Here is a 22,875-nt window from a genome sequence, read left to right on the forward strand (position 1 = left end):
TAAGGGTGATTTTACTGATGTTTAAGGCCATGACTAGAGTGCCCACTTCTCTGGTTAATGGGTGGAAAGATTCTGTGGATGGTAAATTTGTGAGACGTATGTTCCTTTCTTTTTTCTTTTGTCAAACCTTGGCAGAAATGTCCTTTGAAGATGTTAATTTTAAAAGACTGGAAGAATAGAGTCATATATAGATTTTAAATACCCTGATAGTAAGGACAAGGCACCTTCAGGAACTGATCAGCTCACAATGACACAATCAAAAGTGGAGAACATTGGCTTAAATACCGTGACTCTCATGTCCAATGAATATTAATACTCTCAGAGTGAGGATCAGGACTTGGCTCGATGTACAAAGTCCAATGTCTGTCCTTACAAGGGTTTCATCTGCTGCCATTGCCAAGTGGTGCCTCACAAACCCCCCTTCAAGCTTCAACGTTGTTTTCGTTGCTTTGGTTTTGTTTCCCAATTACAAACATGATTTGCAAAATGAATAGAAATCCGAAAGAGACTTAAGGCTTCCAGGCAAACCTCCCCAAAGGCATTTGGCAGCACCGTGCCAGGGCGAGGTCAGAGTGAGAAAAGCACTCTAATTTAAAATTCTTGACTGGTCTCATCCAAAAGATAGACAGTGGCTGCTGAAGCTGTGCTTCTAGGATGATATCCTGCAGAAAGCAATTTAGGTTATTAGCACAGAGAGGACAGAAGAGCAATTTTCCAGCCTATACAGTTAATCAATAGGAAGCTCCCACTTCCTCAGGAGGGAAGGGAGAACAGTGCTTAAATGACAATGATTCATAAAATGGCTTGAAAACATTATAATGGTAGGAAAAAGGCATTTGAGAATGGAAAAATTTGAAGAGGAGAGACAGAGATAATTTATACCAAGGGCTCGAGTGGCCAGGGATAGCGAGGAAGCCGTCAAGGCCTGCGCATAGGCCAAAAATGAAGGCCCAGTTCATAAAGATAATACACATTGCTGACACAGCAAAACCAAATGCCTAACACAGAGATTTGTTTGCAATCAATGGACATGTGTAAGTGTTTGCCCTAAACTCTTATTCCAATTCCTTTGAAATAGAAAAAGAAAGTACAGTTAAACAGATGACCATCAAACCTTATTGTCACTAGACAAGCACAGTAATGTCTGCCTGTAGGCCACTGTTTTAGAAGCAGTTCATGATGAAATATGGGTTTAGACTTGGGACCTCTGGTTTGTTATCAAGTACAAAAGAAGGGTGCAAGTTACCAAGAGTACTTATTTTACACTGATTAACATTTTGCTTGTTAGGCTAGATGTGTGGTACAATTTGCTGTCATGTGTTTTTGAGAAGATTTAATAAAAGTGACTTTTAATTGGTAATTCAGAGGCAGTGGGAACTCAGACACTGCATATAACAGACAAGTTGCAAACGCTTTGTGTCAGAGAGTGCCTTTGCTGTCACACATCTGTATCCTTGCTCCCCTTTTTGTGCATATTTTCTCTGCGGTAACCCAATTTCCTCAAAAGCAAAACCTCTGTTTGATTCTGGGAAAATTTCACTGAAGACCCCCAAATAAACCAACAGGACAGTTTCCAGAGGAGGAGTCGGGAAGCAAAGCTGATGGAAAGCATCATGGAAGGCGATGTGTGTGTCCCTACAACCCTCAGCACAGGTGGGTGATTTGCAGCAGCCCTCAGCTCCCATAAAATGTAGGGATTCACTCTCAAAAGGCAGGAGGGACAAGGCCACACTGAGTTTATCTTCCTCTACCTCCTGTTCTTGTTTATCCCAGCTGGGTAGTACTGGCCTCTTTTTATGTTTTTAATTTTAATTTTGCTAAAAAAAAGTACATACTTTTTTGATGCTAACATCATCCTCAGGACAAGAGTAGTAGAAACTGGATATTAGAAAACATATTTTACTAGTCCTATTTTATAGTCATATAATGTTATGCAGACCTAGTTTTACTTTCTTATATGACACCCTCGCTGTACAACTTTAGCCCTATGACTATGAGGAAGCTTCTTGGTTTTGCCAGCCTGAATAACTGTTTAATGGCACACACCAGTTGTAAAAAAGTTCTTAAACATGAACTGCGTTTGAAAAGAAAGTGTTAGTGGGACAAAACATTTTCTTTATTACTTATTGATTTTTGTAGCTTGGTTAGATAATTCTTGGGCCTGTTAATTGCACTAAAAATAGGTCTCTATACTAGAAAAACCTCTTTTATCATGGTGGACTCCGTAAAGCTCAGGAGGAGAAAAAGGAATATTATATTAATGGGAAGAGGTGAATGATTTTGTTTAGAATTAACATATTTTTAAAGAATTTGAATTAAGCTACTGCTGCTCCACCTGATTTTCTGCAGTGCTGTACAATCTGATAAGTAAGTGCTCAATTTCTCTGTTTCTCTGTGTGTGTTGAATAATCCATGGCCATGTATATAAAAACAACTTGGCATAAAAATAACTGAGTAAATTTCTTACTGACAGTTGTACAGAAACATTTAACCTAAAAGTGATGTTATAATTGCTTCTAGTCATAGCAAGTGTCTAGTTTTTCTGGACTCCACTGAAAATCTGATCAACAAATAAATATAAATGTAACTATAAATATGACATACTTATTTACTGATATTTCTGTGCTGAAATTCTATATTCTGGAGATTTTTTTTATATAAGACAATTTGACCTTTATTTTACAGGCTGAGATGGTAGTGTTTGATATCTCTAGGCCCAGTTTAAGGAAATCCTGAAAAATTTTAGACACATCTTCATTTACTGCCTTGACCTGCAGATCTCGTGATGCCTCATAAAAAAATCCACAGGGCTTTAAAGTCAAATAAATACTCTTAATTTACATTCTACCCCCTAATCAGATCACAGCAGAAGAGTGATATAATGTGGGATTCTCAGTACATAGTTGTAAATAGGATATTTTTACATTTTCATGTTTCTAACCATTAAAGAAAAAAGGGTAGATGGGGAATGTCGGCCTTGAAAAAACAGATATGCTGGGATTTAGCTGTAGTGTTGTCCCAGATGCCCTGCACTGGACTATTCAGTCTTTTAGGATAAAAGTGTTGAAAACCCAGTGCAGTTACAGGGCATCAGCTGTGACCTGTAAGCAGCCTGTTACCTTTGTGCTTAATAGTCCAAACAGTATGAAAAGTAAACAGAAATTCTGGATTTAAACTATTATATAAGTAGTAGCAGCAGGAGCTGTTGTAGTATTTGTAGTGGCAGCACTAGTATTTACCTCTCTGGGATATTAGAGACAAGGTAAGCAGCTGAAATCTAAATTAGGAACCCTTATAAAACTGCATTTATAATGTCTGGAATTATGTATCATAGATCCATCCTTTCACGTGCTGTAAAATTCCCTGTTGGCAGCAAACCAGCTCTGCTGTTTATCTTTCCCTGTCCGTGTTTCCTTGCTAGGATTGCCCCGGTATGCAACAGGCCTTACAAATGGAGGGGATGGCATAAAAGTGTCAAATTCAGGATCACTTAAGAAACAACCTCCCCAAACCCTCATTAAATCCTTCAGAAGTGATGGTTTGGATCCATGAGGTGCATGCACACCCCCCAACTCCTCTCTTGACAGCGGATGAAGAGGACTTAAAAGACTCTTGCACTGAATTGAATTGTATCAAATACTAAATGCAAGGTTTTCAAACAGAATATACTTTTTGCAAGGGCTCCTCTATAATAACAGGAATTGCCAGGTTGCTAGGTTTCCATTCACTCTTCCATACAATTGTCAGTCAAATGATTGCTTTCTGTAAAAACTTATAATTATTATAATCAAATACAATTTAAAACTTATGCTAGGTGGGATGATGTTACAATCAGAAGCACTCTCTGAGCTACAATAAACTCTTCTGCCAGTGCTTTTCTTATGAAATCTGGTTTTCGCTGGGTTTTTAATTTATTCATGACTGTTTATCCAAACTTCAGATGCACGTGTGCATAAATATAATTAAAACATATTTGTTTTGCACTGAGGAATAAAAAGATAATTGGGAGCGTAATGAGTTGAAGGTCAGAGCAATCACACACATTTTTACTTAGTTCACAGTTCTAATCATAAATATCTTTGCACATGCAGTATTTCCTGCTGCTTTGGCACACTGGCTCACAACATTTTCATTATTCCCTGTTTTCAGTTTATAGTCTCCCTTCATGTATTTATGAAGATTCTCTCAGTGTTTGCAATCAATAGTTGGAGCTACAGAAAAACTTGTTTGTTTGTTTGTCTGTTTGTTTGTTAAGGAGCATGGAACATCTGAAGTCCTGCCTTGTTCTCCTGTAAGTATATTAATGGGTTGATTGGATAGGGATCCATAGTCTGAGGGGGACTGATAGTTATTCCTGTTCAGTTTTAGCACAGCTCCTGCACATTTGATAATCACTTGGACCACACGAGGCTGTGAACAATCTGATCTGCTTTGACAACGTGACCTCCAGAGAGCCAACCCCATTTCTCCTGTTACTTTGTGGTTCTGTTCTATCACACCTCATATCATCAAGAAACCCCTCGTGTTAGAAGGAATGCTGGTAACAAGTAATATGCAATTCTCATCTTGAAAATTCCTCTGTACCCATGCTGCCAGAAAAAGAACAGATGTTTGTGTTATCACAGCTGAAAGCTGAGCTGCTCAATGAACAACAAAAAGCAAATCATTATGTTAAAATCCTTAATTTATAGTACAAATCAAGCACTAGAGAAGAAAAAATTGTTTGGCATTTAACATCATGTTATGTTTTTACTGCAGTCTAGAAGAGTAAATGCTACAGAAACACCATTTTTAAGGTGTGTAAGCAGTCCAGGTATCAGAGGCCCTGCTATCTGATGTTTGGCCATACACATCCTGAAAGAGGCATATTGCTCCTATGCAGAATCTGTAAAGGACAGGGGGGAAAGAGATTTACTCTTAAAAGCTAATTCAATTCTGGTAAACCACCCATTCCATCTGTCAGCAGGAATATAGTGTTCTGTGATACCACAAAAAACGTGTAAAAATTAAAATATGCTCTTGAAAATTGCATTAAGCTGATGCTTGAAAGGTGAGATTCCCTCCATCTCTGGGTGATGCCAGAGTAATCAGGCTCTGTGGTACCTACTCCAAACCCATGGTACATTCTAGTGCACACAACATGACTCCAAACTATAAAAGGAAGTGATTTAACACCTACACAGAACCGTTGCAAAGTATGGTATTGTTTATTTAGATGTACCTCTTGTACGCTGTCACATTGAGTCCATTAGTTGGGGATTTGACTACAGAGAGATTTGGGCAGGATGTCTAAAAACCAAGTGATTCAGCACTAAGGCTTCACTGCTTTCTGGGTATCTGAATGTCTTTTGCAAATGGAACTTAAGTACATTACAATACTGATTTCTCAAAGGCAGCATGGGAATGATAAAATAAGGAGCTAAACTTGGATCTCCTGCAACCCCAGCAGTTCTCTACCAACCCAATGTTTGCTAGTGAATAAGAATCAAAAGATGAATGAAACTAGCACTTCTGGATATAACTGCAATGAGGAGAATATAAGAATTAAATAAATCACGGATATAGTGAAAACTAGATTGCATTTTTTTGAATTATTTTCTATTTTATCACCAGAAAGTTCTAGTAGTGATCGAAATAAAGAAATAAAAGTTTACACTGTTTCTTGCTTTGTATGAACTGTTTCATTGATTGCAAGGCTCTAGAAATGAAAAATTGGTTTGTTCACCGTAACATTTTCAATGAATCATATTTAAGGTGACACTGTGCTATTATACTACAAAGTCATGTAGTAGAGAAACATAATGACCTCTCTGGTAATCTTACAGTTTTCAATGGAGTATCCTCATACAGCGGTAATTTGATATTTTGCAGTTTTAAAATGTAATTGAAAGCATTTTTATTGGATACATTCTCATTACACAGCACACAGCCTTCATTTGATAAAGCTGTTTAACAGCAGATTGAAAATGAATGATCAGTTAGAAGGGAAAAAAACACTGATGAAAAAGGGAAAATAAAAAGCTTGGCAAAATTTTAATCACTGTAAATTTTGCGATAATGACATTGCTCTTCAAGGTATTCTGATTTTTTCTTTGCCAGCACTCAGAACTCTCTGTGTTCCATTAAACGCTTCACCGCAGCCTTGCAAGGGTTCTCAAATGTAACCTGGCAATTCACTCAACCCACACTGAAACAGCAGCACTGGCTCCCTTTCCCTGGCTGCTCCCACATTTCTCCTTTTCCTTATATATGTTTTCCTTCCCTACCAGCTCATTTGCCGTCAGTTCTGAGTAGCTTTAGAAGTACTTACAGACAACAAGTAGAAGTTCAGCTGTCTTTCTGTTTTGCCAGTCTTTGCATCTCTTACTTCTTGTCATTTTATTTCATGCCTTTCAGCTTTCCTGATTCCAAAAAAGGAGCTGGCACCAGTTTTGTGCCTCCAACTCACACGAGTGAAGTGGAAGTTACGTGTTCCATAATTAAGGGTGATGTGCATTTCGAATTTGAGAAGTTGGCCTAATGTCATAAGAACCAGCTGGGTTTGATAACTGGTTGTATACTGTGATCCATTTATCTGACTCAAATAGAAGAGAATGATGCCAATAATTCAAAATAGAAAACTCTTAAACTCCACATTTTTTCTAGTAGAATAACAAACTACCATAGATAAGAACCCTGCAAGAGGGATCAAAAATAAACTTATTAAGAGACTCAACATGGTTCATTTTTTTTCCTAAACTGTTTCTAGGATAAGACTTTTGGTTCCATGCTAAAGCAAGTGATAGGAATTTTGAATTCTTGTTTTGCTAATCTCTAGATGTTAAATGTCCCTCAGTTTTGCTAATTTGTTTCTGCACTTCCCTTGAGACAATTCCAATTTCCACAAGCCTGCTTTTATACTGATTGATTCAGAGACAATAGATTGAAAAGGTATAAAACCAAACAGCTTATAATAGAAAAGTAACTTTGGCTGCTGTAATTAAAGACAACCTTCTCTCACTTAGCAATACACTACATTTAGATTTTGTCAGTAATTGGCAAACGAATGAGCAAACAATATTATACATTTTGCACTTCAAATTTCAGGTCTCATCTGCTCTAGAAAACCTCTCTGTCTTATCTGATGCAGTGATAATGAACAGATTTAGGGTGTTGGGAAGCAGAATTTCTATATCATACAGAAATTCTTCTGCTTATTTGAGCAAGAGAAATGTAGACAATGCCTCAGTCCTGATTTCAAGTTTAATTTTTTCTTTTTCAGTACCTATAACTTTTTCTCATGCACTTCTCATTTTCTTCTTGTTCCCTGAAATTGTTGTAGTCACCCACAGTCTCCTGTGGTCTGAATGTTCTTGCTTTGTACCCCTTTTTAATTTGATCTGTGTATATTTTTTCCATTATTTCTTTCATTGCTGCAGTGTCAAGTCTTCAGAAATGCCTCATCAGGAAACTGTGTAGCCCTCCCAATTTCATTAATGGGCACAAGTGTCAAATATTAATTTTCCTATTATATTCCTTTCTGATGTTTCAAATAGTAAAAAATATAATTCAATTAATCTAGTTCTTTCAGCTTTTAAAGCAGAAAACCCGGTAATAAATAATTCATGATGACTTCCTTTGAAATTTCTTTTCCTTCTTTTTTTAATGGTCCATTTAAGGGAGCAGATATAAAGTAAAAACATGAGCTGTAGAAAACACAGCACTGGAGGATATAACTGCAAAAATATCATGTGATGGTCTCCATCCTCAGCACTTCTTTTTACAAATTATGTGGATTAATTTAGGCCAGCAATGAAGACAACAGATCAGAACTCCCTGCTTAGATAATGGCTGGGACATTATTATGGAGGGTTACTACTGACTCATTGAAGGGTTTGCTTAAAACTGACATTTGCCAAACAGCCAAATTCTAGAATTCACTTACATACCAGATTTCCTGGAGATCCCAGTGCAGAGCCACACAGTGTTGAAATCTGTATCTCATTGTGTCACATATAATTCTCTGTAAAGGAAATAATGAAGGATTCAGAGAAAGCCTCACTACAATGGGACAGAAAAATAGCAGTATGGATCTTGAGATCCTGTGTTTGGGAAATAAAAGTTATGTCATAATTCTAAGAAGCAATATCTGATATCTTCATCAAATCCTGGCTGATCTTCTTTGATTTTTTTTAATTAAATGTTTCTGCTAATAAAGGAATACATTTGAATAGAAGAAAACATTGGAAAACAAGGAAAAGGCAAAGCAGGAGAGGGCAAAAAAAGAGAAAAAAATGGGAAAATATAACAGAAGTAGATTAAAACTTTGAAAATTCACAGGTTTTTGGCTTTGATGCAACAGATCAGTATGGGAAGGAATATGGCAACTGAAATAATATCTTGAGAAACAGCAACGAAAGATGATGATCACTGAGGCAGATTTAGGAGATTTCTACTGCTATTTAAGAATCTTAAGAATTAATTTGTTATTGGAAACCTGTGCATGGTCCTTATTTTGTTTCCACAGTGTAAAATGCAATAGAGCATTTCAATCTGCAGCATGGATTTATCAGCATAACCACTGCTGAACTCCAGCTTGGCAATCCTAGCTTTCTTTCCATATTACAAAATTATTTATATAGAAATTTATAAATTTTCTACATGTGCTCACTCTGATTTTCCCATCTGAGCCATTTCAAAAAATACCCTCTCCCTTTTCAAAAAGATACCGGTAAAAGCAGAAAGTGAAAGAGATGCAGAATATTTGACAAGACTTGATCTGAATTCAAAGGCTCCTGCTGAGTATTTAGGAGAAATCATTAAGGTTTATTAATTTCTGGGGTATTTGCTGTTTGGAACAAGAAATTCTCAGGACATGAGGTGACAGCCCTGCTGTGGCAGCATTACCAATGTGCTTTCAGCACCAGTTTCATGGATAGATGTTCTTGCAGCTTCTATTTTCTATCCTCAATGCATTTTTTTCCCCTCCCTAATCTGTTGCAAGGGAGAGAAGTGCAGTGACAAATGGCACACAGTGGCATAAACATAACCAGAGTGTGACAAGGATACCCCTGGAAGGCTGTGGCATAAGTTACACCTTCTCCATAAAGCCTTAGTATATGATCCAATGTCCTCTGCTCTGTGCAGGTCCAGGCTGTTCCATAAATAATGTGAATTCCCTCAGTCAGAGGCACACAAATAGTATGTTACACCTATGCAAGGAGCAAATGATTTTTTGAAAAATTGGGCTCTTAAACTGTATTATGGATAACAATTCTCACCATCGTCGTTCATCCATCCAGATAAAATGGTACCTATTTCCTCCTTAAATGTCAAATATGTAATATGTATTTTGAAATAGAAAGGATACCTTAGGGTACATGCTAATGTACTTCCTTCAATTACATTTTATGATTATGACCTTTATTCCAACAATAATTTAATGTTTTAATTAAATTTGCAACCATTTTCATTGCTGCAAGATGTCCTTCATCTCTCTGTACTGTAATTTAATGAAGTGATTTTCAATCACAATCAGCAATATCTAACAATAAATTTTAATACCATTTCTCATGAGTCTAAGAGGATCTTTCATGTTTTAAAGCAAACTTCATATCAGTGCCATTGCAAGGAATAATTCCAACCTTTACTGTAAGCATAGAATACACATTTTCAGGTTTTTCAGCCAGATCTTTGGATGTGGAATAATCAATGTTTATTCCAAAAAGAGACTTCTTATAAAAAAGGGCCTTTAATTAAGAAAGAGAAAAAAATAAATAATGACACTGTTCCAAAAGGGATAGCACCATGGTAAAGAATTAAAAAATGTCCATTAGTAATCATGATGTCTCTTAATTTTGATTTATGGGATTTTTTTAATTAAAAATTAAAATTTCGATGCAGGTTAATAACAGGCATCAAAGGTGTACAGAAAAGGGGAAAAGATCACCAGGAAAAAAGGGTCAGAATATTTAATTTGGAAGAATAAAATAAACTACTGCTGCATCTTCTTTCTATAACAGCAACTCATGAATTTTGCACATTTTTGTGTATTAGGGGAGTAAGCACAGCAGCAGAAACAGAAAAAACATTTTAAGTACTTAGTAATCAAAAAAAAGAAACAGGTTTTTTGTCTCTTTCTTGCACGTGAATTTAAAGTTTCTTGGAAGCACATAATAGTCTTGCCCCCTTTTTTTGGTATTTTAACAAAAATGATTGCACGGAAAATCAGGGAAATCTCAGCTGGTTTTTAACTTGGAAAATACATTGCCTTGAAAAAAAAAAAAGAGAGAAATATTGAGAACACCCAAATGTGAGGAAATGTTGGAAGGATCTGATAACACACAGTTTTAAATTATAGTACCAGTGCCAGTGCTGAAGCCAAACCTCGCAGGAGCTGGTTTCAGGACACGTCTCTACATTGAGGCACGAGAACAGATCTGGTCTTGGGCCTGGAGACAGTGGTCAAAATCACCTGGAAGCAGCTAAATTAAAGAATTGCAACAATTTGCATTGGTAAGATGAAAGAGGGAGGTTTTCTGAAGGCAGAGAGCTGAAGTGCTGAATGGAAATGAGAAGGTTCCACAGAAGGGAAGGTGTAAAGCAGGAACACGATGGCACATGTGGTGACAGTAAAAAAATCTGGATTGCAATGATGATGAACAGAACTGAAGCAGAATCTCTGTACTGATAAAGGCTGAAGAGATGCCAAGAAATAAAACCTGGATTTTGACAAAATATAATGAGCCTTGTAATGCAACGAGCCCTATATAATGTCAAGTAATTTAATTTTCTTTGCTGCATTCTTTGAAGCCTTATGTAGAACAAAGGTACCTTCTACCATGGATCTCTCAAATCCCTGTTTCTTGGAAGGTGGTGAGTAAATTTTATTAGTTACATCAGTGTAACTTGAGTTTATACTACAGTGATATGCTATGGGAACCTCTGGGGTAAATTTATACAAATTTACTTACCTGGGTAATAGGAAAAAAGCTAGAAATTACCTAATTCAGTTGTATCCTCTGCAGACCAAAAGCAATCAGGAACACACCTAAACAGAATTATTAGCTCCTGACTGTTCTCTGCTCGTCTCATGTGGTCATTGGGTTCAGTGCAATTATTATTTCCAGGCATAACTTGGTAATGAATGAACAGGAATAATTGCTGTTGTGCTTTAACAGTTTCAACTGTGCTCAAAATTCTGCCTCTCAGCAGCAGGGAAATGTCTTGTTTTCAAGTGGTTTTGAGATACATCTGTACTTGTTACCAAATGATGCTCACAGCATAAGGGTTTTTTTTCCCCCACTTCTACTGCTTCTTAATTTTAAAATGTATGTAGTGTACACGCAGACTCCTTTGGTAAAGAACAGGAGTGATTTATCGACTCTCTATCACCTCAGCTGCTTGTCTTTTCTAATTCCATGAGGTGTAAGTCCCACTTTTAACAAAACAGCAGGACATTTTTCTGGACAGACTCAAACAGCAGTTTATTTTGCTAGTTTTTTGTGCAAACAATAGACAATATTTTTGTCCTAAGGGTAGGTTTTATGTTTGATTTCTGCTGCCTCTAGTTGTGAAATCCTCCAGAGAACCATTTACATAAGACAAAAATTGATTCTCAGAAAATATATCAGAAATGCCAGTGTAAGGAGAATGCATAATCTAGTGTATGAAAAGAATAAAATACATCAGCTACTTTGTATCAAATATTGGCATTAAAACTATTGTTTTTAAAGTATTCATCTGTATCTCTCAGTTTAGAATGAGTCAGTGACCTCTGCATTAAAAGCCTTGTTTAGCAAGATCATCGATATTTATTGAAAAGTTCAATTAAAAAATACAGAACAAAAGAAATTAAAAGCCTGCTATAACAATAATCCTGCTAGAATTCTGTGTGCTGTAAAAAAGCTTTACTTGTTTAATGTAGTTGTTGATGTGGGATTGAGAAGGTGAGTAAAAATGTTCTAAAATATTTACTTTAAAGGTCTTGTCTATCATTTATTTCCACACCTCAGTTTTTCCATATCTGAAATGGTAAAATTAATGGAATTGGGATGTTAAAATGATCAGATTATCTGCTTTAGAGAGTTCAGAGATGACTACAAGTTGTGAGAAACATCTGGGCAGATTTCTCCCAGCTGAGATGGAATCTTTTACTTTCTCTTGAACTCTGACCATAAATACAGATGTTACTGTCTGAGATTAAACAGAAGGAGAAACATTTTAATACTCCAAACTCTTTTGAGTACAAAGGCGTCAATCAATAAGTTGTTGATTCTCAATTAAAAACTGAAAGAAAGCACTGAAACAAATTAAGAGATAGCTCAGGATCCCAGAGGTTTAAATGTAAATGCATATTATTACTGAATTCTGAGCCATAAAATGGCCCTGGAAAATGAGCTTTACAAAATGCATGAGATCCACCATGAGAGTATACAGATGGTACAGAGGTTCATTGCCAGGAAGAAAACAAATTGTACATCTTTGCAATTACAGAATGTAAATAGTGTTTTGATCCTGTACTGCAAAATAATCTGCAGGTATAAAAGGTGTTTTGGAACTGTGTTTAACAGCAGAAAATGATAAGCCCACCAGAAATATTCACTTTAAATGAAAATGTCAGCAGTCTTAGTAGCTGACTGCAGAATGGTGGCACCTCAAATTGGTGTCCTCAACACACAGCAGCACCCCTGCCCTGCTTTCTCCCTGATTTTTTATGCTGGGTTTAATAAAAGATCACGTGTGGTGGAGCTCGAGGCTTCCCTAAGGAGCCCCTGGGATTCAATCCCTGGGTTGAGGTGGTTTGTGTGTATAGGAGGGCTGTGCATGCCCTGGTGACAGGGTTCCCTCAACACAAACGTGTATTAGGGGCTTCATGCCTTGCGGACCACTTTCAGAGTTCAGTAACAGCATTTTCAAACTCACTCTCTCAGTAAGAGACAGATATCTTAGACTAACAGAAGGAAGGCACAGCAAAGGAAGTGATGTGCCCAATCTTTTTTCTTAGCTGCTTAGAGCTTACACAGCAATTTTATGATCATTCTGAAGGTGTGAGTTCCTGGTTGTAGGACAATTGAAATCACTGCCTTTGCAGGAAATTCTCTTTCTCTCCTTCTTTGTGTGGTATGGCCCCTTTTGAAGAAATGTAGCTTAAATACCCTCTACTTTTTTAATGTTTGAACTTGCTGTTAAGGCATATGCTTGCATATCAGAAATTCTTAATTAAACATTTCTGTGCTAATGCACGAGCATTATTATTGCCAGAAGAGTAGAGAAGTTTCAACTATATCAAACATTACAGAAACAAAGAAGATACCCCAAACCTGTTTCTTTTGAACATAACAGTCTCCATCATTCATACACAACCAGCAAACCAGGTCAATGTTGCATTTGCCCAGCAGAGTTACTGTCTAAGAATAGGAAGGAAATTTTGAAAGGCTGAACTTTGTACTCAGGAATCATGTTCCCAGCCTGCCTTCTGCTCTAAGCCAAGCTTTTACACTGGGCACTTATGGGATATCCTTCAAAATTAAGGTCAAGCTAATTAATTTAGGGCATTTTATATCAATCAAATTAATATTAAATGAGTTAATCGTGATTAATGTTGTTACTGAACAATTAAACCTGATAGGATCATTCTTTTAAGACTTGGTTCAGTTTAGAGTAACCTCATAGTATTAGCAGATGTGTTTCTGAGCTAAAAATACATTTCATCAGCAGAAGCAATGAGTTTTGTGAGAAGTGGTACTTAAACCCTCAGATATTTATAAGCAGCAAAAAGTTTCTGAAGCTCAGTAGGTTTTCTGCTCTTTGTAGTAATCCCTTTTTAACAGATAAACTTGGAAATCCTAATCCCAGTCTCTTCTTGCACAGGTTTCTTACAACTGAAATGTATTTATTGATTTTGGTTGAGTTGCTTCTCACCTAACTGGGGATAGAACAAACTTTGTGGTTTGCATTTAAAGTCGAAATACGTCAGAGTTTTGATGTTTTAAAAGAATTTTTTCTCTTTAAAGAATTAACTTCAAAAATCTGGGAGAAAATTATGCATCTAGTTGTGATAACTAGATATAATTTATTACTCACATTTTTTAATTTGACTTAGTGGTGACGTGTAAAACATTTACTAGAAATCTGTCTGCAAGGTGTTGGTGTTGGTGCCAAGATCAATGAACAAATCTGAAAGCCTGTATTTTTCTGTTTCTGCCACAAGCTATTTTTCATTAAAAAAATCCATTTTTTTGGGTCCCATAAAGCATAATAGAATTTTATAAGAAATTTAGAATGGGAAATAAAAGAATGTTCCTACTAAGAGTGCAGATAATTTCCAACATTTTGCTTTACTACTGAGTAAGTTAGCAAAATATCATTCCTAGAGTACGTGGTAGATAAGTTATTAATTTTTACTTCACAGATTTTTCTTGGTCTCATGTAATGGATTTCTCTTAAATGTAGCATAACTAAGTTATTCTAAGTTGTCCTGTAGCCATTATTGCTTCAGCTTTTTTGACAATTGCATTTTTCCAGCAGCTCCAAGTAATATTTTTCAATACAATTCTGATGCCTTTTTCTAGAGAGCACCTTTGTTCTTTCAGGCAGGTAAAAGGTTAGCACAGCTGCCTGAAGAGCAGATGGCAGCAGCAAAGCTTTTCATTGCTGACATGATTATAAAATTGCTCTCTCATAAACTACTGATTGATCTATAAAGCTCCACCTGAATATCTTCAGAATTTTGCATCAGGGATAATTTTTATTTCCCATATACTTACGAGATATTCTTAAAAAAAAGCATGATCCTGCAGTGTACACCTTCCAAAATATCCAGAGTCAAATTCCAAGTGTTCTTATTTTCAATCAGTGCAAATTCTTATTTTGCAGTAACACCTACCACAAAACTGCCATTAGTTTCAACATTTCTGAGACTGATTTTCATGGTATTTTAAATAAAACTGAAACACTGTCCTTTAATTTTGCCTCTCTCAAGTAGTAGGAGTAAAAAAATTACATTCTGTCACACATCATTCTTTCTCAAGTTGCTCTTTTGTTATTTTATTTTATATTATCATAGAATATCTCAAATAATAAGGGACACATAAGGATCAAGTTCAACTTTGTGCTCCTCGAAGGACTACCTAAATTTAAACAGTATGAATAAGAGCAGTGTCCAGATGCTCCTTGAATTAATTCTGACAGTCTTGATGCCTATATTATATTATAATATTATATTATATTTTTAGTGTAAGTTGCAGCAATGTGTACTAGAAGCTGAATCTGGGGTGTTTGTCAAATATGGTCTTAACATCCTTCTAATTTATGATAAGCAATATTTTGCAGATGTTTTCCACAAAAATGCAAATGCAAAGTTACATATTCCAATAAAGCTGATTCTTAGCAGTTATAACTATTATTTAAATTCATATTCTTCTGAAGCACCGAGTGCCTTGACCTATTCTGATTTTTAAGGAATCTGCGGAACACTCTGTATTACTTATAAAACGTAATTAAATTCCTTTCCATTTATCCATTCATGGTGGCTTAAAAGCAAAAAGCCATAATCCACCTTATTGCTTTTGTTGCATGCTCAGTATTTAGATTTTTGTGTAAAATGTCATCATTCAGACTGCTGACTGAATAACTTTGAAGTCTGTTGTGTCCTATTAGCAATGCTGCTCATTATGCAGGGTGGGATGACTAATGGAAAGCCTTTGCCTACCATAAGCTAGTGTTCAGATAGGAAATAGCAGAGAAGCAATAATAATTAATTAAAAACTTAATTACAATTTCCTTTCAGGGATTGCCACAATGGTGCTGGTAAAGAAAAAAAACCAACTCCACCAGAAGGATGCACATATATGTATGTTCTTCAAGAGAAATCATGTATATGCTTTCTTCATACCAAATAAACAAGGATTTCAGTGGGGACATAATATAAGTCCCTAAAAAAAAAAAACAACACAATGATTTTCTTTTCTTAAAGAGTCAACCAAGACTTTCTTATCAGTCAGGTTTGTAACAGAATGTGAAAATAAGAATTTCCTCCTGAGTTTCGCAGCATTTAATGCACCAGTCAGTCTTTCAGCTCTGTGAGAGTATTCAATTCCGCTAAAATATTTCTAGTTTCCCCCATTACAAGTAGCTCCTTCTGAACAAAACAGGTGACTCCAATTTTGTTTCTGTAGTTACTTATGGAAGTTTTTGATTAATGGCTGTTTTACACACAGAACATTTAGAAGATGTGCATTCTTTCTACGAAAGTCACGTCACTAAATGCCTTTACAAATCCCTGGCAGAATTTGTGTACTCCCAGTTGCTGAACTATTTCTTAAGCTAAAATGGAAACCAGTGTTAAGTCATCAAAGAAAAAATGAAAAACCTACTGAAGAAGCCACTGAGCTAAAGGGAGCCTATTTTTAGTTTAAAGGAAGTCCATATGTATCATGCTCTACACCACACTTTAATCATTACCCTCATCAGGATGACAGGTGATGCCAGGATAATAAATAAAGTCTATAATAAGAAATTAAACTGCTATGACAGAATTTAAAGGCCATAAAGCCTTCCAATTCCTCTCCTGTTTATCCTCTGCAAACATCCTTCCTCTTCCTCCACAATAAACTGTCTGTTCATTCAAATTCAAGGATACACTGTAGGGAAGAATCAGTAAAGATCAACATCAGAAACCAAACCAAAATAAGATCAGCTGTCAATGTAAAATTCTCTAGCCACAAATGGAGCCTAAGGAAAAGAAGAAATCACCTGTACTATCAAGAGCATACAGAGAAATGCCTTTTGTCAGCAGTTGCTTCTGTTTTACCAAAATAATGAAGTAAGAAGATGCCCACTCCGTGTCACTAGATCTAGATTCTAGATCAGGGAATAAAATAATAACTTAAAACACACACTGCAGATTCCTTTCTTAGTTGTAAAGGAAAGCAATCCTGCTACTACATTAGTACTACAGCCAGAAAATAACTGCCCACGTATGTCCCATTTCCACGAATATTCCAGTACCAGCAAGTCCAAACAAATGTGTCTCAAATTATGCTTCCATGACTGTGTTGTTTACAACTTACCTACTTCACAAGTATCAGTATAAGTGCACTTTGAACAATCATGTGGCATTTAATTAACTAACAATAATCATTGTCTACATGCAAATTAAATACTTATTGGAGAAATAATTTCATGTGAAGTGTAGTCATGTTATCTTTATCGATTTGACCGACAAACATTAATCTGCATTATATTAGTCCTTCCAATCTAAATTAACATCTGTTGATTTAGTTGGACTTGATACAACCACAATACATAGACTGTTGGAGAAGCTAAGTGCAAAGTCCACCTTCTTCTTTAAACTTCAGGTGGTGAAAATACTTCAGTTTCTCAGATTTTGTCTTCAGGTAACACAAATCTGAAAGTCCCAATGGGTTAGACAAGACTGAAAGTATTTATGGCATCTTTGGTCTAAGGTGTGGGGTTTTCCACCTGTACTGCAGAGCTGCCTTTAGTTGCCTAAACTGAATTTACAGCCCTTTGTGAATGTGTTTAAACATTACTTTTATCCCCAGTTTAGGGATGGAGAAATGAAATTACAATAAACTGAAATTACATGCCCCACACATACTCCCATTCTACAGTTCTCATAAGCATAAAAATCAGTGGTATTTATCAGCTCACCTAGAGCTGCATGACTTTCGGTTCTATTGCTGTGGTACTTTTTATTTAAAGTGTTTTCTTGGACTTGAGTGCAGAGGTTATACCTTTCCTGGCAATAGCATTCTACAGCCAAATATATACAGCTATAATGGTATTTTCAGTAGTTAGCCTATTTTTTCCATTTCTTAATATCACTCTGCTTTTAAACTTTTATAGCTTAACCTCTTAAATTAGTATCTTCAGCATTTCATGCCTCAGAAAAATGGCTCTTGTAACTGTATACCCAATACTGTCATCTATTAGAATGCAGCACAATTATTCAGTTTTGTTCCTTTTTTTATTGCTCTTTCTCTGTACATTTACTTATTCTATAAATATAGAGCAAAATATTATTGTAACCATCTCTCATAATGTCTTGAATCTGGGCACACAGTCCAAAAATGTACCATGTTTGCTCTTTTCATGGCATGCTCATTAGAATGTGAAGTGCTGTCCACTGCTGGGAAGAACATTAACAGTTAATAACTTGTCCAGTCATTTTTAACAGCTTAGAACTACGGGAGATAGAGATTTTATTTATGTGAATTTAACAGCTTAGAACTATGGGAGACACAAATTTTATTTATATGAATTTGTTGACTGCTGAGAAAAAATGAATTATTACCTTTAATACGTATGACTTGCAATTGAAGCGGAATTAAAGGAAGGAATCAAAGCTGGACCTAATTCCACTGCCCTTTATGTTCTGTTATCTGATTTCATTTTAGGCTTGATGCCTGGAGTCAGGAACCTAACATGGCTGCAGGTGAGTCAGTGGCTTTTTTGCAACTGATGGGGTTAATAGCATCTCTTTTTTCTTTATTTCAATAAATGAGGTTAAAACCAATTCCATTTCGTAGCCAAACTGCAGCAAGAAGACTTTGTCAAATAGCAGCAGAGATTCCCAGGCAACTAATTAAGAGCCAGTGCCTTTCCACAAAGGTGTTCTTGGCCACAGATGTGTCATTTTGTGCACTGTTGACTGCATTTATCTGCTATGACTTCGCAGCCTCTTATTAGAAAGACATTTTACTTTTCAAACACCATCCACTCTAAATTAGTGGAGAGCAGGTCTCCGAAACTTGGAGTGTTTCCCAGACAAAACACAATGCACAAAGCTCTAAGTTGTTCAAGAAATGATACCAGAAGTTAGAATATGTTCTTGATGAAGCTGTGAACTTCAACTGGTAGACTTCTCACAGGAAGGCTCAATCCCCCTGCTTAGTGGGGTGAATGCCACTTCCATCTGTTGTATTGTACAGAAATAAAATAAACTTCAAAGAGAAAGCTCTTAACCTGTTTGTTTTTGCTGAAATGAAATTACCAATTCAGCGAGTCATATTTTAGAAACAAGTCTCCAGTAATCATAACATTTTGTTGGATGCCAGATGGCCTGCTCTCCTGATCTGCACGTCAGAATAACTAAATGCTTGTCTTTCTTAATGTTGCATTTTAGGGTAGCAAATGAATATGTAAAATCATTAAAATTAGAAGCTCTGAGATGAAACCTCAGTGCTGCTGAACTCAGGGACATTTCTGCCATTGACTTCAGCAGTGTTATGTTTTTGCCACTGCTGTATCCCAGAGTTGAAAATACGTCTGTTTTATTTTGCCAATGGCATTTCAAGACAAGTAGATTGTTACACGTTTCCTCACATTATTGCTTTCCTCGTATTTACAGGTTGGTACCCATAAAACATACAACTGATAACCTGTAAAAAAGCAGGTGCTTTAAAAGCTTCCTAAAACAAAAGTTTCATTTCAAATGTTTCTCTGAAAGCTTCTTGTAACTAAGTTATCATGACGCACTCACCTACCAAAATGTGGTGGTTTGGATGTGGTTACAAATGCACACAGATTTCACCCAAATTTTAAGGTCTCTAAAGAATGATGCAATTAAAATAAATGTGCAAGTTTCATAGTCAGCAGAGTGAGACAGAGAGGCCTTTGAAAACTTCTTGGAGTGATTGCTGACTGTCTGTCTCGGGAACCTGAACTTAAAAGCCACGGCCTTCCTTTCTATAGGATATCAAAACCATATCCATGGACTTTAAGGATACCACATGTGTTTGCTATTGAAAACTCACAAAAATCCTTGAGTTTAAGAATAAAGTAGGTATCTACATTAGTTAAATAGGATCTTTCTTCAGGATTGTACCCCTTGGAAAAACGGTTTGGAAAATCCTTGCTCTTCTGAAAATTAAGGTACCACTAAATGGGTAAGAATTTAATGTGGTGAACTGCTGCTGGGTTTAACTAGAGCCAAGCCCAGCTTCCTACGACGTTATTTCATTGCCTGAACTGGATACAGCTTTCCCCCACTGTGTGTGTGACACCAGGAACGTTGTAAAAGCATTACCACATTGGAATGGTCTTTCTAATTATCCCTCTGGGTGTGTCGACGGGACATGTTTGGACTGCCAGCAAGGGACATGCACCAAAACACAGAGGCCTCCACCAGATTAGTGGCTCTAGTACAACATGAATCCTTACACAGGGCATGCATTTGAAAAACACCTGCTTTTGACACTGAACAGCATTTGAATGCTGACTCCAAAAGGACCAGAATCTGGACTAATGAATTATACAATGAACTCCTGTCATTTTAGCCTGTTCTTTCAGCTAATAATAAAGTACTAGACAACTATTGTGCACCTTTTATTGTTGAGCTACACTGCTACCATCTGGGTTGTCATGCATTGGAGCATTGAAGATGAGCTGAAGGGTGACTGTTGTATATTTATAAAGGATTCTGTGGCTAACTTTGCTCAAAATTGGGCATGTAATGAATGCACTACTGCAAAGCAGGGAAATAAAACCTATTACAGGCTAGAAATGAATCATCCCAATGGCAAATCATTTTCTAAGCAGCAGTATTTTCTCTGTTATTGCTTTGCTTTAAACTTTGGTGAAAAGCAATTACTTTATTCTTTCTCTTTACTTTTATTGCTGGTGATTCTTATGCTAATTTTGTTCCTTTATATTTGATTTGATTTTGAAAAGCTTTTTGGAATTTAAGATTAAATTGAATTGGTGATACTGCCCTGTCATCTTCACCTCCTACCTTTCTTATCCCCACTGCCCACTCTGGGTTCTGAAGAATTCTTAAGAAGTAGAGCAAACTCAAAACTATCATGTTCTAAGCTGTTTCTTGTTCTAAATAAATGAGACAAATCAGCATCCTCAAAACATCCGAATAATAGAAGTTTGAGGTTTTCTTGGTAGTTCTTTTTTTTTTCTTAATATTAAGATTATTTTTGATTTAATAGTTCAAAGAATCAAAAGTTCTCTGCATTTGAAAAGTGTTCCTATATGAATTTTTCCCCTTGGAGAATGGTACATGTGCATGTCAGTGAAATGTGTACACTTGTGGGACCTTTGTTGTCCTATGTGCCAGTGGCTTAGGTGGGTATAAAACATGCAAATTATTTTCTTGCAGTGAAATTAGTAATTGATAATTTTCAGATTAAACAAGAATGCCTTCAATTAAACAAAAAATAAAAATCTGCAAACAAACAACTTAAAATTCTACCCACAAACCCAGAGGTGATTTTTCACTCGTTCATTTTTTTTTCTTGGACAAAACCATTTTAGAAAAAAAAGCATTTATTTATTATCAAAAGTCACTAAGAAGGCACAGGACTAGTGAGGATTTACTTTGCTCAAAACTTCTATCATGAGATACAGTGTGAGAATTCATACAAATTAGCACTTTTAGATGAAAGTCCTATTATTTAAATACTGGGATTTTGTGTGTTTTTTTCATTAGTATTCAATGACTTTGAATTAAATTTCAAAACTAAAACCCTCATGATTTTGATCAGCACATCCTTTTAAAGTCTACGGCTAGAATGCATTTGAATGAATAAAATCCTGTGAACAATAATATGCTATTGCTTACAACTTCAAAAACAATATGCCTGAAAGCACCCATTTTAATTTTAAATCTTAAAGCTATTAAGATTGTTCTAGGTGTCCCATGACTGAAATATTCCATCTCCTGAAAGTCCAAGTAGAAACAGGCCATTATGCTACCCTGAACTCTCCTCTTGGATTTGGATTCCTTGCTTGGACCTGCCTGAAGAGCAGAAATTACAGGCAGAGTTGTCCAAGGTCCCCTCTGTTGTCAAAAGGGAAAGAAAGCCTAAGTGCAGATCTAGAAAATTATCTGTATTGTGATCTTTGTATTAGTCATAGTTGAGTGAGATTAAATCTCAGCTTGCTTTAAAACAAATTAATTCAGCAGTTGCTTTCCTGGAAGAAATCTGTGTAATATACCTACAATGGCTGCAAGGAAGCTCCCAATTTCTTCACCTCAGGAAGATGAAACGATGCAGAACCAAAAATGGAAATTACATTTTTCCTAATGTTGGGTCCAACATAGAGGCAATATTTTCTAAAAACCATAAAATGTTACAAGGCAGTAATGAAATACTTTCCTGTAGGCTTGAGGGCAACCTTTGATGCAAGTAAACCCAAAAATGTCCTAAAAAAGTCCTTGAAAAAAACTCCTTGCTTTCCTACCCTTCCCTGAACTCTGGCCTGGGACACCATGTACTGCTGATGGCTGTAATGTCAGTGAACACTGAGCTTTCATTCAATTTATTTTGGAAAATTTAGGACAAAAGACAAATCCAGGCCTCTTGCATAGGCCTCAGGCAATTGTGTGTACTTTATTTCAGGGCAGGCATTGCAGGTTACCTGAAACATTGCAGGAACAATGATTGTCTCACAGTCACAAGGGTGGCAGTGCCACATCTTTTCATGCTTTCTGATGGAGCTTAGGTGAATTGCAAATATTAAAAAAAAATTAAAATTATTTATCTAAAAAAACCTACGGACATAGGTAAGGCTTTCATTCTTTTTATGTCTTTGGAAGCTCAGAAAATACAGCTGTAGCTAGGCAAGCATCATGGTGAAAAAGAGAAATGTGTCCTTAAAATTTCAAGAACTACTATCAATTAAAAATCAGAAAGTTTTTTTCATTCATATTAACAGAAATTTCTTTAAATCCTCACTGCTTGCTTAAAGATCAAATAAGACATTGTGACTGCCAACGAACCATGAGATGAATGATTTAAGATAGATTTTCATTCTGACCACTGATTTAATAAAAAGGTAAGTTAACACCTAACAATCCTAGAAACAGCTTATTTTCATAAAACCTCTGCAGCACTAATGATTATGTTCTAATAAAAGGCT

The 22,875-nt window shown here is 36.1% G+C and overlaps 1 long non-coding RNA gene across 3 annotated transcripts in view; it reads right to left on the reverse strand.

The window, feature by feature from the left end:
* Positions 1-298: 298 nt before the first annotated feature.
* LOC116785911 overlaps positions 299-22,875 on the reverse strand; it is a 28,275-nt gene continuing 5,698 nt past the window's right edge. Inside the window, exons 3-4 of one of the 3 annotated variants that reach the window (XR_004356766.1) lie at positions 7,925-8,002; positions 299-662 (exon numbers count right to left, since the gene is read on the reverse strand). This is a non-coding gene — a long non-coding RNA (uncharacterized LOC116785911). Of the gene's footprint in view, positions 663-4,764; positions 4,886-7,640; positions 8,003-22,875 lie in introns of those variants that run through there. The other 2 variants (XR_004356767.1, XR_004356765.1) reach the window with 2 other exon arrangements.

Source organism: Chiroxiphia lanceolata, chromosome 4 (genome assembly GCF_009829145.1).
Source record: "Chiroxiphia lanceolata isolate bChiLan1 chromosome 4, bChiLan1.pri, whole genome shotgun sequence".
Taxonomy (NCBI): Eukaryota; Metazoa; Chordata; class Aves; order Passeriformes; family Pipridae; genus Chiroxiphia; species Chiroxiphia lanceolata.